General features: G+C 35.6%; 1 pseudogene; it reads left to right on the top strand.

Moving 5' to 3' along the window:
• The first annotated feature begins 5027 nt into the window (after positions 1 to 5027).
• Positions 5028 to 5991, top strand: LOC100585137 (annotated as a pseudogene).
• Positions 5992 to 14697: the final 8706 nt, after the last annotated feature.

Genomic DNA, 14697 nt, shown 5'->3' with positions numbered 1-14697 from the left:
AAGAAAAAGGTAAAAGGCAGGGTCAGGCATCCAATATATAGGAGAAAGGACACCAGTGGAAAAAGAAAAAGTTTTTTTTTTTCTTTCAAATTCCAGAAAGTAATGGTATAAAAGTTGGACCATTTAGGGAAATCAACAGAGCAACACTGAAAAGAGGAAATGATCTGAAATTCTGAAAGTTGAAGAGAACATTATTTCCCAGATTGCTAGGGAAAGGAACATGCTTAGCTAGACAGGCCAGGAATAAACTTTTCATTGTTGAATAATAATCCTGGATCAAAAATGTGTAGATTTAAGAAACTTAACAGGTGGGATAGTTACAAATAAGATTTTAATTTGTTTTTCTTCTTTGTCATAACAATATTTATTTGGAAAAATGTATGCAAATGTGACTAATATGCATTCATATGTCCATATAAATATCTCTAAAATTTACTGCTTGAACTATAACTACAAAATGTTACTTGTAATGATAACCTTACTGCTAATTCTTCTTATAGTTTTGAATGTTGTATATACTTCATACTTGAAATAAGAATTCTATTATTTCCAGGACAAATAGAATTAGTTTTGTTGTTAAAACTGATGGGAAGGAAATAGCAGGCAATGTGGATAGAGGGGAATGAGGAGGCCGCTTCCTCAGGTCACAGCCCAAGAAATGGCCCAGCAACCACAGTTCATGATGTGAGGGGCCCTGGGGCAGTCTCAGGGGTGGCTCCAGCATATTAAGTGTGTGGCCATCAAGAAAGGAAAGATCACGGAATGTTCTATGAGAAATATGAACAAAATAAACCACTACCTATAGGACAATATGAATTTTAAATTGATATTAAAGTAAATGTCTAAAGGGTGGAGAGGGCTGGGCCCATAATATGGCTATTTATGGGAAGTATAGGAAGTTTAAAATTTTTAGTATTTGATTCTGTGTTATGTTAGCATATTAGTTTCACGTGTGCAAACGAATTGTCCCCAAGCTCCATCTCCTTTTTGAACTGTTTAGATGATGGAAAATATGGCCGTGTGAGTTTTAAACTTGATGTTTAATTTTAAATATTCTTACAATAATACAGGATATACAGAGAAAATAGAGTCTCTGTCATTTTATATGTTTCCTTCTAGATCATAAAATTATATTAAAAATATCTCTCCAATTGGCAGAGTTATATTTTTTCTGTTTTCTCACTTAAAATATTGTAAAAATACCTCAACTTCTATGTCCTCATGTCATTAATTAGTATTTTATTTATAGCAACATGTGATATTAATTTGTTTTAGTCTAATTCAGATGAATATCTTCCTATGATTGTATATTTTAGATATTTCTCAGTTTTCATATTGAGAATTGAGTTGATGTTGCACCATCTTTTATTATAAAACTTTCCCATCTCATTTCACTTTTAGAATATGTTCTTAGAGTTGAGGTTACTAGTATAAAGAAAATAAACATGTTTATAATTCTGAAGCTATTTACTAATATGTTTTCCAAAAGGATGACATGAATTAAGCAGTTTTATTGTAATTTTAGAATGGATGTAACTTAAAAATAGCATGATTTTGAACACACGTATTATACTCTTATGATCGATTCAACTTTCCAGCTCACTTTGTGTATGTAGATGCTGCTTAAAAATAATGTTGACATAAAGATTTCATATCTTCCTTTTAATGTACACTTTGCAAAATACATTCGCAATAACTGTCTATTGGACTCTCATGGGTAAGGAAGCTTCAGGTGTTGCTACCTATTTTATAGCAGAGGATGCTGAAGCATAGCACTTTGTTCATGATACATGGCTAGTAGATGAAGCTGAGATTGCTAGCTTTTTGATAGCAGAAAAAAATTACTTTTTAATTAACTTTTCATTAGAAGTAATTTTAGATTAAGAGAAAGGTTTTGAAGATAGTATAGAGAGCTTCTGTACACTACTCACTTAGTTTCCCTTAATATTTTCATCTTACACTACCGTGGTACATTTGTGAAGACTATGAAATGAACATTGATATATACTATTAACTAAACACCAGATTTCATTCATATTTGACTATTTTTTCTCCTGTCTTTTTTCTATTCTAGGATTCAATCTGAAACAACACATCACATTTAGGACTATTTTTAAATGATTTAAAACCATAAATCTTGTTATCATACATTAGGAAAATGCTATACTTTCTATTGTCAAAGTTTCCACACTAATTTTGGAAATTCCTTTTATCTGAAAGAAGTGGTTGGTTTCTTTATATCTAATAAATATTTTAATTCTATAACGTTATTGTTCTTAGAACAGCCTAGCTAAACGAAGTGGAGAGATTAAGAACTGTTTAATTATTAGATTAATATAGAGCCTTGTCTTTCTTTCCATCTCCAACCCAGTTAAGTTTTCTATGTACAACGAAGCTATTTGAAATAGAAGTGGATATTTGACAGAATGGGGGCCACAGTACTTTATTCAGGCATTACTAAAGACATTTAAAAGGGTTGTGCATTTTAAAATATCATGTCTGCACTGAGACCGACCAAAGAAAATATCTAACATTTTTTAAAATTTATTTTTATTTTTATTTTTTTCTGTTTTTTAAATTGTTTTATTATACTTTAAGTTCTAGGGTACATGTGCACAACGTGCAGGTTTGTTACATATGTATACATGTGCCATGTTGGTGTGCTGCACCCATTAACTGGTTATTTAACACTAGGTATATCTCCTAATGCTGTCCCTTCCCCCTCTCCCCACCCCACAACAGGTCCCGGTGTGTGATGTTCTCCTTCCTGTGTCCATATGTTAAAGGATGAGTAAAACCACCTCGGTCTTGGTAAAGCAAAAATTAGTGTAAAAATGTTATTTCTGCTCTGTGTCAATGGCTCTGAGAGCTTGTTCTCACCACTCATCATGATCTTCTATGCTTCTTACTGCATCAACGCTTTTGTGTGTATTGCTTTATCTTATACTCACAAGATATGTATGGATAGACATTCTTATCATATCCATTTACTGAAGTGGAAGCTGAGGCTTTGAGAAGGTTAAGAATTTGAAGTGACTTTTTCTAACATGCCATAGAACAAGTAGCAGAGCTCGGATTTGAACCTACGTCTATATAAGTCTGAAACTGAAGTTCTTACTCATTTCACTTCATCATATTTCCCACTTTGGCTCTAGGCTAAGCTGAGCACTGTTGGATCATTTACTGACACGCTTTACTTTGCAGTAAATGGTTATTGACTTATCTAATAACCTTATAAGGTTTGTTGCAGCTCATATTTTCTTGGCAGTAACTTATAACTGTATATGGAATTCCCAGTGCAGACACTGGTTACAAATGAAACTGAAAATATAATGGAAATGATTGTTATAAAGTAAGCAAAAGAACATATATTAACATACACAATTGTATGTTTGTTCGTTTTATTAACATTTTAAATTGTTTCTGTTAACTCCAAGTGACATTCATAAAAATCAGCTTATTTAAATCTCAAAATAAATCTCTTTATTCTTTTATTTACCTATTTTTTAACAAAGGTGTATACAAATATAAATATACACATATACAAATATTCAAACACACACATATATATGGTAATTGAAAAACACATTTCAATTATATGTATAGGCAAAGACAGAATTATCCTTTAAAGCTGTGTCTGCCTGTGGAAATGAAGTCAAAAGTTGGAGAGTAATTATCTAGATGACTCATGAAAAAGCTTTTTGTAGATAAGGTGGCTGACTTTTTAAGTGGGTAAATACAATTGGTAAGAGCACTTTATCATAAGTAAAATTTTCACATTTTCAAATCTGACCATCATCATAATCCTGAGACATGAGCAGGTAAGCTATATATAAACACCTCTGCTACACAATAATGCATATAAAGTTGAAACATACACTTTTAGGAATTAAACTTCATTAGACCTGATTATTTTATATAAATAATTGGAAAATAATTAATAAAGCCTCAAGATTCTGGTTTATATTCAATATATTGTTTCTCTTCCTTACTTATGTGGTTGATGCCAATGTATACATTCAAGTGTTTGTAGAAAGTCCATTCCTACTCTGAAATTCTTATTGGAAAGGAATATCCCCACTCCTTTCCATGCTGATCTAGTGGAAAGGAATTGAGTGTTGGAGCCTGAGGTTCTGTGTTAATATCCCAGATTGTCTGTTATTTGCTTAAACTTAACTTCTTTAAGCATGAGTTTCCCACCAATCAAATAGGAATAATAAGATCTAATGCAGACTATTCCCTAGGGCAGTCGGTCCTTAGCCTTCCATTGTTTCACTAGTTATCATAACAACATTCTGATGTAGGCATTATTACTTTTATAATAATAATAAACTTCTGTTTTCATTTTAAAATGACAGATTTAAGAAAACCCTCTGCACTTAGTACATACTTTTTATGTTTTAAATGTCAGGCTAGGGACTTTTCTAGAGATCTTTCTCTTTTGTAAAGAATGAATTCAGTTAAGACTTTTAAAGAAATATTTGAAGAGCAGCCATAATTTTTAAGTGCCTCTTGAACTATATGCTCTTTTCTTCTAGTTGCAGATAAAGCAGTCTCCCGATTAGGATGGGATGCTGGTCATCCCTGCTCCCATTTGACGCCAATGGCAGGAATAAGTAATAAGTTACAATGCCCCTTCTCTCAAAATTTAGAGGTAACTTCAGAACACTTCTCAATAATTCACTCCAGGAAGCCACTAGTAAATGATCAAAGCTGGCACTTGATATGAAAACTCTTTCTCTTCTCTTATCTACCACATATCCTTCCCCCATATTGAACCTCTTGTTGCTTTCAAGTAATCTTTAAATTATCTCTATCACAATTCTGCCTGATATTTCAGTATTACCTTCAATAATTTCTAATTTTTGTTCTCAATGACAACAGAAGCACTCAATAATTTTGCATATGGATGTACCAACTTGTTGATGACTATGATACTAGAAATTGATCTGAAGCAAATTTCCCTTTGTCCTAATTGCAGACTCTACATGATCCCTGTTGGAGCTTTCATCTTTTCCTTGGGAAACATGCAAAACCAAACCTTTGTAACTGAGTTTGTCCTCCTAGGACTTTCACAGAATCCAAATGTTCAGGAAATAGTATTTGTTGTATTTTTATTTGTCTACATTGCAACTGTTGGGGGCAACATGCTAATTGTAGTAACCATTCTCAGCAGCCCTGCTCTTCTGGGGTCCCCTATGTACTTCTTCTTGGGCTTCCTGTCCTTCCTGGATGCGTGCTTCTCATCTGTCATCACCCCAAAGATGATTGTGGACTCCCTCTATGTGACGAAAACCATCTTTTTTGAAGGCTGCATTATGCAGCTCTTTGCTGAACACTTCTTTGCTGGGGTGGAGGTGATTGTCCTCACAGCCATGGCCTATGATCGTTATGTGGCCATTTGCAAACACTTGCATTACTCTTCTGTCATGAACTGGAGGCTCTGTGGCATTCTGATGGGAGGAGCCTGGACAGAGAGCCTCTTGCATTCCGTGATACAAATTCTTTTTACTTTCCAGCTTCACTTTTGTGGCCCCAATGTCATCGATCACTTTATGTGTGACTTGTACCCATTACTAGAGCTTGCCTACATTGATACTCATATCTTTGGCCTCTTGGTGGTCATCAACAGTGGGTTTATCTGCATCATAAACTTCTCCTTGTTGCTTGTCTCCTGTGCTGTCATCTTGCTCTCTCTGAGAACACACAGTTCTGAAAAGTTCTGAAAGCTCTCTCCACCTGTGGATCTCACATTGCTGTTGTGATTTTGTTCTTTGTCCCATGCATATTTGTATATGCACGACCTCCATCTGCTTTTTCCCTTGACAAAATGGCAGCAATATTTTATACCATCTTAACTCGCTTGCTCAATCCTTTGATTTACACTTTCGGAATAAGGAAGTAAAACAGGCCATGAGGAGAAGATGGAACAGACTGATGGTGGTTTCTGATGAGAAAGAAAATATTAAACTTAAAAAAATCAAAAGTTAAGAGTAAAAAAGGTCAAAATGGCCTTAAATAAAAACTTAATGAGATATATCCTTCATGGCAAGAGATAAAGTAATGCTGGAAAAAAAATCATTAATGTGGGATCAGAAAAATTATGTTTCCACCCTCAGGTCATTCGTCAACTCTGAGCTGGCAACTCAGTATTCTCATGTTCAAACTAAAAAGAGTTGAATTTTATGCACAGTTTGGATTTAATAATAAAAAAAGAATGACAAGAAAAATTACTTGTTAGACTGCTGGGCATTCACTTCATGATTCAGGAAAAAAAACCTTTGTGGAGGGAAGACACACATATCTTACAGATTAGGAAGAGAAATTTACTCAAACTTGCATTTCAAGTGAGAAGTTTATATTTAGGACACTGTTGTCAATGATTCTAATGAAAAAAAACAAAACTCAGGACTTAAGAAGGGCACAGACCAGAGCATTTGCAGAACCTCACATGTAGGTATTTCTGTATTATATGACTCCATCATTTAACATGGGTTAATTACCATCTCCTTCAGGTCACTTGGTGAATTTCTTGAGAGATAAAACCTGACTGGCCCAGTCCTGCCTACAGATGAGTTCCTCTTGAGTCAGGTGACTATTCCATACCGATCAGCTATGGGAAATAAAAAAAGGACTCAGGTTCCATGAAGACATCAGCAATGAGTAGCTCTTATTCAAGTACAATTCAAGTACAAAGGAAACTCTTGAGAGACCACATTACTAGCGAACCCGCACCAAGTACAGAGATGTAGTGACCTGACTTACCCCTGCTATACAGGACTGGAAACCAGTGGCATCAGAGAGTGAAAAGTAAATTTCAAAAATGGATTACATTTCAACTTACCTGGTAATTTGAATCTTCTTGACTTTATCTACTCAAATGAAAATAATTTTATTTGAACAATGATCAATAAATAGATCCTTCAAATTTAAACAAGTCCTCTATATGTCATTCCCATAGTTAAGTTTTGTTACTCTCAGGTTGTCAAGTGGTTAAATAAAATTTATTTACTGGAAAAAATTTAATTACAGTAAAATATTTCAATTTACTCTAGAGGACCAACACTAATAACATGCCTATAAATTGAGTATGTGGACAAAAAATACTAAATGTCCTTTTTTTTTCTTTTCTTAATCCTTAATGCCAAGCTTCAAATAGAAGAGTGTATGATATTGGTTTTCTTCCTCAGAATAGATATGACAGAAGATAGACAAGGTTTCATTGATCTCTCAAGGTTAAGTCCATGAGGGATTAAGATTAGGGTCTAAAAACTATCTGAACAGTGTGTGCACTGAAGAGAGCAAGCATAGTAAGAAAGACTTAGACCTTCTAGGAGGTTTTTCTGCTCCTTTCTCTTGCTTCTTCATCATCTGTCCATCATAATAGCAAGGGTACCATCTTAACATACTTTGCCCTTACTTAGAGGCTCTTATTGTTAAGTAGTTTATTCATCCCTAAAAGCTCGCTGGAGACATGAGAAATTAAGTCATTGACTTAATTAATTTATGAGTCTAAGAATCTAAGATTTGACACAGTATAAAATAAAACATTATTCTGGACAGCTTACAGTGACCAATGCAGATTCATGTTTGATCCATCACACACTCAAATTAAAACATATTTTTATTATTTTAACTCCCAAACTCTTATTGTGAACTCTGGTGATAATATACAAGGAGAAAAGATTCAGCAGAGAAAAAACAAATACTGAAAGACATCTACCCAAACTTTTTCATTTCAATTAGATTCATGAACAGAACTTTGCAAAATTCTTCCAATAAAAATTATTGCTTTAGCTTTCCATTTTGTTTTCTATGTTGCATTTGCCTAAGCATGGTGAAATTTACTCAAATGTTCTTAGCTCTCAGGCAAACTGTTTTGAAACACTAAGGCAGCTCATTGTAGCTATTGTAGTTACTAAAAAAGTTTTCAGAAACACATGGGCAATTTTAAAAGTGAGTAGTGTAGTTTGTATATTTGTCCCCTCCAAATCTCATGTTGAGATGAAATCTCCAAACTTGAAAATGAGACCTGAGGTATTTAGATCGTGGAGGTGGATCCCTAATGAATGCCCTGGGCCATCGCCTTGGTGATAGTGAACTTTCGCTCTGAGTTCACAAAGATCTGGTTGTTTAAAAGCATGTGGCACCTGTAACCCCCACTCTCTCTCTCTTGCTCCTGCTTTTGCCATGTGATGTGCCTGCTACCCCTTTGCCTTCTGCCATTACTCTAAGCTTCCTGAGGCCTCCCTAAGAGATAAGCAGACGCCAGTAACATGATTCCTGTAAAGCTTGTAGAGCTGTGAGCCAATTAAGCCTCTTTTCGTTAGAAATTACCCAGTCTCGGGTATTTCTTTACAGCAACGCAAAGATGACCTCATGCAGTGGGGATTTTAAAAAAGGCCTCTGGATGTCTGAAAGAAGCTAATAGAGAGCTGATTTCTAACTTAAAGAATGAAATTATTCAGGAATGGGATTGTGTTAAATCATACATCAACTCTAATCAAGACTTTACTCAAAGTGTTGCAATGGTTCTGCAATTTACTAGAGGAAAAGGCAAGTCCTCACGGGGACTGCCAAGACTCTAAATTTGGGCCGCAGTGACCTCCCTGACTTCTTCTCACTCACCCACTCTGCTCCAGTTACACGGGCTCCTGTGAATACACAAAACCTCTCCTCCTTCACAGCCTTTGCACATCTCCGTTGGATTGAGCCCTTTTCCTTACTTCCAGATATTTTATGGTTCATTCTTTCTTCTTTCTCACTAAGTCCTACGCTGCCAAACTTTTTAAAAATAGTAATACCCTCACCTTGGCTTTCATTAAGCCCCCTTCCCACCAAATATTTTTTGAGAGCACTTATCACTGACTCTTTGATATAATATGTAATTTGTTTACTTGTATTTTTGGTTTGCTTCCTCTCATAGACTGTAAACTACGAGACAGGAAATTTTTTCTATTTCATTCACTTGTGTATCACTAGCATCTAAAACAGCCTGGTGTAGGAGATTGGTAAACATATGCTGAATAAATATATAAATGGCCTATCTTTCAATAAATTTAAATCTATCTCTAATATTAACTCACTAGTATATTATTTGGCAATGTGAATGTAGAATGTAGTTATTGATGATATTAGCCCCCACATCTTTTTTTTTTTTTTTGAGATGGAGCCTCACTCTGTCGCCCAGGCTGGATTGCAATGGTTTGATCTCTGCTCACTGCAACCTCCGCCTCTTGGGTTCCAGTGGTTCTCCTGCTTCAGTTTTCTAAGTAGCTGGGATTACAGGCACGGATCACCACACCCAGCTAATTTTTTTTTTATTTTTATTTTTAGTAGAGACGGGGTCTCACCATGTTGGCCAGGTGGCCTCAAACACCTGACCTCAAGTGATTTACCCACCTCAGCCTCCTAAAGTGCTGGGATTACAGGCATGAGCCAGTGTTCCTGGCCCACATCTTGATAATAGCTGAAATTCATATTTTGACATGATCAAGTATTTTAAATAGATTATAAATGTTAGTTAAGCTTCTCATATCTATAGTAAAAATTCAAACGGGGACTAAAGGCATTCATTTCTACCTGCTTTTCTTCTCATTTCTCATTCCCCAATCCTTCTCTCATCCCTTATGAAAATAAATGTTCTCTCAGTGATATGATTTTTATTCTGAAGGTACTTTTAATCTCAATAAAATAATAAAAATAGTAAAATCTTTCGCTTCGAATTTCCCATTTTATTAGTTGAGTTTAATCTAACTAGAATTTCTGAATTATTCACTGGAAACCTCACTTTAGTAAGATATAACTTTAAGTGGACAGAGTTTAAAGTAATGCCCTCATTTATACTGAAATAGCATGTGATACAGAGGTGGATCAAAATTCAAAATAGTACAAAACTCACTTGTAATCTGTTCCTATTTCCATAGTTACCAAGACTGAATGACTAAGTCAATTACATTCAATAAACCCCTGACATTGCTTTGGCAGAATCTAGCTGGGTAATCCAGCCATTCATCTTACAATTTAATTCATCTTGCATTTAATGAGATCTCATAGTATATTTACTCAAAACTTGAAGGAATTTCATGAGATTATTAATTTAGCTTCTTGCCTTTATGCAATTTAATGGCCTTCTTTGAATCTATCCTCTGCAAAATTTTTCCAGCAGAACTCTAAGAGGCTTGATATTTCCCTCAAAAGTAGATACTTAGTTTAGAGCTTTTCGAGCAGGAAGATAGTTGTGGTGAAATACTCATTACCTGTTCTTGTTTTCCAGGCCAATAAATCTCAGTCTTTCTTTTTCTTTTTCTTTTTTTTTTTTTTTTTTTTTTGGATGAAGTTTCACTCTTGTAGCCCTGGATGGAGTGGTGCAATGGCACAATCTCTGCTCACTGCAACCTCCACCTCCCGGGTTCAAGCAATTCTCCTGCCTCAGCCTTCTCAGTAGTTGGGATTACAGGTGCCTGCCACCATGCCTGGCTAATTTTTGTATTTTTGGTAGAGGCTGTGTTTCGCCATGTTGGCCAGGCTGGTCTCAAATTCCTGACCTCCTGTGATCTACCTGCCTTGGCCTCCCAAATTGCTGGGATTACAGGCATGAGCCACTGTGCCCAACTGCCAATAAATCTTATGATATTATTGTAGGTATGCTATTACAATAAAAGAGCTTTAGATGTATACATTTAAAAATTTAGATTCTAGGCTCAGTTCTGCCACTAATTGATGGTGTGACCTTGGGTGAGTTATTTCACTTATCTTGACCTCAATTTCTCACTTTTAAGGAGGATTAATAAGAACACATAAAGATTTATTCTGCACATTATCTGAGCCAGAGATACTTTCTTTTAAGTTCGACATGTTACTCTTTACAGAAACTTTATAAAGCTATATCTTCATACACGCATTTAATTGATGGAGAAGCTGAGGCTCAAAAACTTTAAGCGACATACCAAAAACCTTCTTCAAAATTGCTTCAGTCCATTTTTAAGAAAAAAGTCCAGCTATTGAAGTGCAATTTTTCTGTAAGCTGCTTCTCTAAGACACTTTGGCTTGTGGTTGCAACTAAGTCCTTCATCAAAGGTGCAAAGCATGGTCCAATCTATCCATTGGTTCTCCTTTCTCAATTTCTGTCCTCTTTTCTCCTATCTCTAACGTGGACCTTTCTCTTCATCCTCATTGTAGGTACCTAGCAGGTAATGGCATATCTAGCAGGTATGCTGGGTAGTAACAGTCTCTCAGGCAGGAAACTAATTTTGTAATGTAACCTGTTCCAACTTTAATAGGTTGAACCACATTCAAAAGCAAAAGTTTTTCTTCCCTGTGAGTAAAAGAGCATATATTTTTAAAAACAAAAAGAATATACATAAGACAAGTATTCAGTAGTTCATTTTCCTTTTCCATATCTCTCCTCTCTGCACTGATCTAAAAACATAGGTGAGATTAGAAATGCGATAATTAGCAGGATGTCTCCAGCTTTGTTCTTGTTGCTTAGGATTATCTTGGCTATACAAGCTCCTTTTAGGTTCCATATGACATTTAAGGTATTTTTTTTTCTAGTTCTATGAAGAAAGTCAGTGGAGCTTGATGGAAATGACATTGAATCCATAAATTATTTTGGGCAGTATGGCCATTTACACAATATTGATTCTTCTTATCCAAGAAAATGGAATGTTTTTCAATTGTTTTTGTCCTCTCTTAGTTCCTTGAGCACTGGTTTGTAGTTCTCCTTGAAGAGGTCCTTCACATTCCTTGTAAGTTGTATTCCTAGGTATTTTGTTTTCTTTGTAGCACGTGTGAATGGGAGTTCTCTCATGATTTGACTCTCTGCTTGTCTATTATTGGTGTATAGGAATTCTTGTGATTTTTTCCCATTGATTTTGTATCCTGAGACTTTGCTGAAGTTACTTATCAGCTTAAGGAGTTTTGGGGCTGAGATAATGGAGTTTTCCAAATTACAGTCATGTCATCTTCAAAAAGAAAATTTGACTTCCTCTCTTTCTATTTGAATATCCTTTATTTATTTCTATTGCCTGATTACTCTGGCCAGAACTTCCAATACTATGTTGAATAGGAATGGTGAGAGAGGGCATCCTTGTCTTGTGCCAGTTTTCAAAGGGAATGCTTTCACCTTTTGCCCATTCAGTATGACACTGGCTATAAGTTTATTATAAGTAGCTCTTATTACTTTGAGATATGTTCCACCAATACTTAGTTTATTGAGAGTTTTAAGAATGAAGGGGTGTTGAATTTTATCAAAGGCCTTTTCTTATCAATTGAGATAATCATGTAGTTTTTGTCATTGGTTCTGTTTATGTGATGGATTACACTTATTGATTTGCATATGTTGAACCAGGCTTTCATCCCAGGAATGAAGCCTCAACTTGATCATGGTAGGTAAGCTTTTTGATGTGCTACTGGATTTGAACTATACTGCAAGGCTACAGTAACTAAAACAACATGGTACTGCTTCCAAAACAGATATATAGACCAATGGAACAGAACAGAGGCCTCAGAAATAACACCACACATCTGCAACCATCTGATCTTTGACAAATCTGACAAAAAAAGCAATGGGGAAAGGATTCCCTATTTAATAAATAGTGCTGGGAAAACTGGCTAGCCATATGCAGAAAACTAAAACTGGACCCCTTCTTTTGAAACAGAACAGAGGCCTCAGAAATAATACCACACACCTACAACCATCTGATCTTCAACAAACCTGACAAAAACAAGCAATGGGGGAAGGATTCCCTGTTTAATAGTGCTGGGAAAACTGGCTATCTATATGCAGAAAACTAAAACTAGACCCTTCCTTACGCTTTATACAAAAATTAACTCAAGATGAATTAAAGACTTAAATGTAAAGCCTAAAACCATAAAAACCCTAGAAGAAAACCTATGTAATACCATTCAGGACATAGGCATGGGCAAAGACTTCATGACTAAAATACAAAAAGCAATTGCAAGAAAAGCCAAAATTGACAAATGGGATCTAATTAAAGAGCTTCAGCTCAGCAAAAGAAAATATCATCAAAATGAACAGACAACCTACACAATGGGAGAAAATTGTCACAACCTATCTATCTGACAAAGGTCTAATATTAAGAATCTACAAGGAACTTAAACAAACTTACAAGAAAAAAAGAAACAAAAAGTGTGCGAAGGATATGAACAGACATTTCTCAAAAGAAGACATTTACACAGCCAACAGAAATATGAAAAAAAAGCTCATCATCACTCGTCATTAGAGAAATGCAAATAAAAACCATAATGAGATACCATCTCACACCAGTTAGAGTGGTGATCATTAAAAGGTCTGGAAAAAGCAGATGCTGGCAAGGATGAGGAGAAATGGAAACACCTTTACACTGTTGGTGAGAGTGTAAATTAGTTCAAACATTGTGGAAGACAGTGTGGCAATTCCTCAAGAATCTAGAACAAGAAATACCATTTGACCTAGCAATCCCATTACTGGGTATATACTCAAAGGATTATAAATCATTTTGCACATGTATGTTTACTGCAGCACTATTTACAACAGCAAAGACTTAGGGCCAACTCAAATGTCCATCAACAATAGACTGGGTAAAGAAAATGTGGCACATATACATCATGGAATGCTATGCAGCCATAAAAAAGAATGAGTTCATGTCCTTTGTAGGGACATGGATGAAGCTGGAAACCATCATCTTCAGCAAACTAACACAGGAAGAGGAAAACAAACACCCCATCTTCCCACTCATAAGTGGGAGTTGAACAATGAGAATACATGGACACAGGGAGGGGAACATCACACACCAGAGTCTGTCAGGGGTTGGTGGGAAAGGGGAGGGAGAGCATTAGGACAAATACTTAATGCATGTGGGGCTTAAAACATAGATGATATATTGATAGGTGCAGGAAACCACCATGGCACATGTATACCTATGTAACATACCTGCACTTTCTGCACATATATCCCAGAACTCAATGTAAAAGAAAAAAAAATTAAATTCAAATACGGCTCCATGGTTTAGTTAATTGTAATATATTATGAATCACCTGCTTTCTTTCTTTGTCCTGTGGGTATGTAAAAAGTTAACATTAAAGAAATTCGGGTGAAGAAAAAGAAAGAAATGGGATAATTATTTTTGCTTTTTGTCTTTTACAAAAGAGCATATTGCAAATTAAATAGCTTGAGATAGTTGCTTACATTGACATAGCAGATAAGTGGTAAGGCAAAGATGCATGTCTACCACACACATTTCATTTAGCTGAAGCTTTAACTGGTTTAAAGGACTTTTGTGCATCTAGGAGAGATAGGCTTAAACATACGACATGGAGAAAAGAAGTTTCCTTCCTGCAATTCAGAGCAAACGGGAGTTTAACTAATTGGCCCTAAGGTTTGTTTTTGCCCTTGGCCTCTCTGAACTTAGTGGCTCCCTGGACGTCCTTAAGGGTTTGGTTGGGATTTATGGTTTCCCTGGAGCTCCTGAGGATGGAAAGTCTGCCTTAGACATTTGAAAACTTGTGTGGTAATTACTAAAAATTTCCAATGCAGTAGATAGAAAAACTCATGTTTTTTTCAAAACAGAAACCGGGAAAAGAGCCGTCTTCAGAGGTCTTTGTCTATCAGAGCACAGGAATAGTTTCATAAACCTTGAAGAACCCAATTAAGAGACTTCCTCTATTTTCCACAACCCTCTTCCTCATTCCAAC

Source organism: Nomascus leucogenys, unplaced genomic scaffold (assembly GCF_006542625.1).
Source record: "Nomascus leucogenys isolate Asia unplaced genomic scaffold, Asia_NLE_v1 Super-Scaffold_535, whole genome shotgun sequence".
NCBI classification, from domain to species: Eukaryota; Metazoa; Chordata; class Mammalia; order Primates; family Hylobatidae; genus Nomascus; species Nomascus leucogenys.
This window is presented reverse-complemented; position numbering and strand designations above follow the sequence as displayed.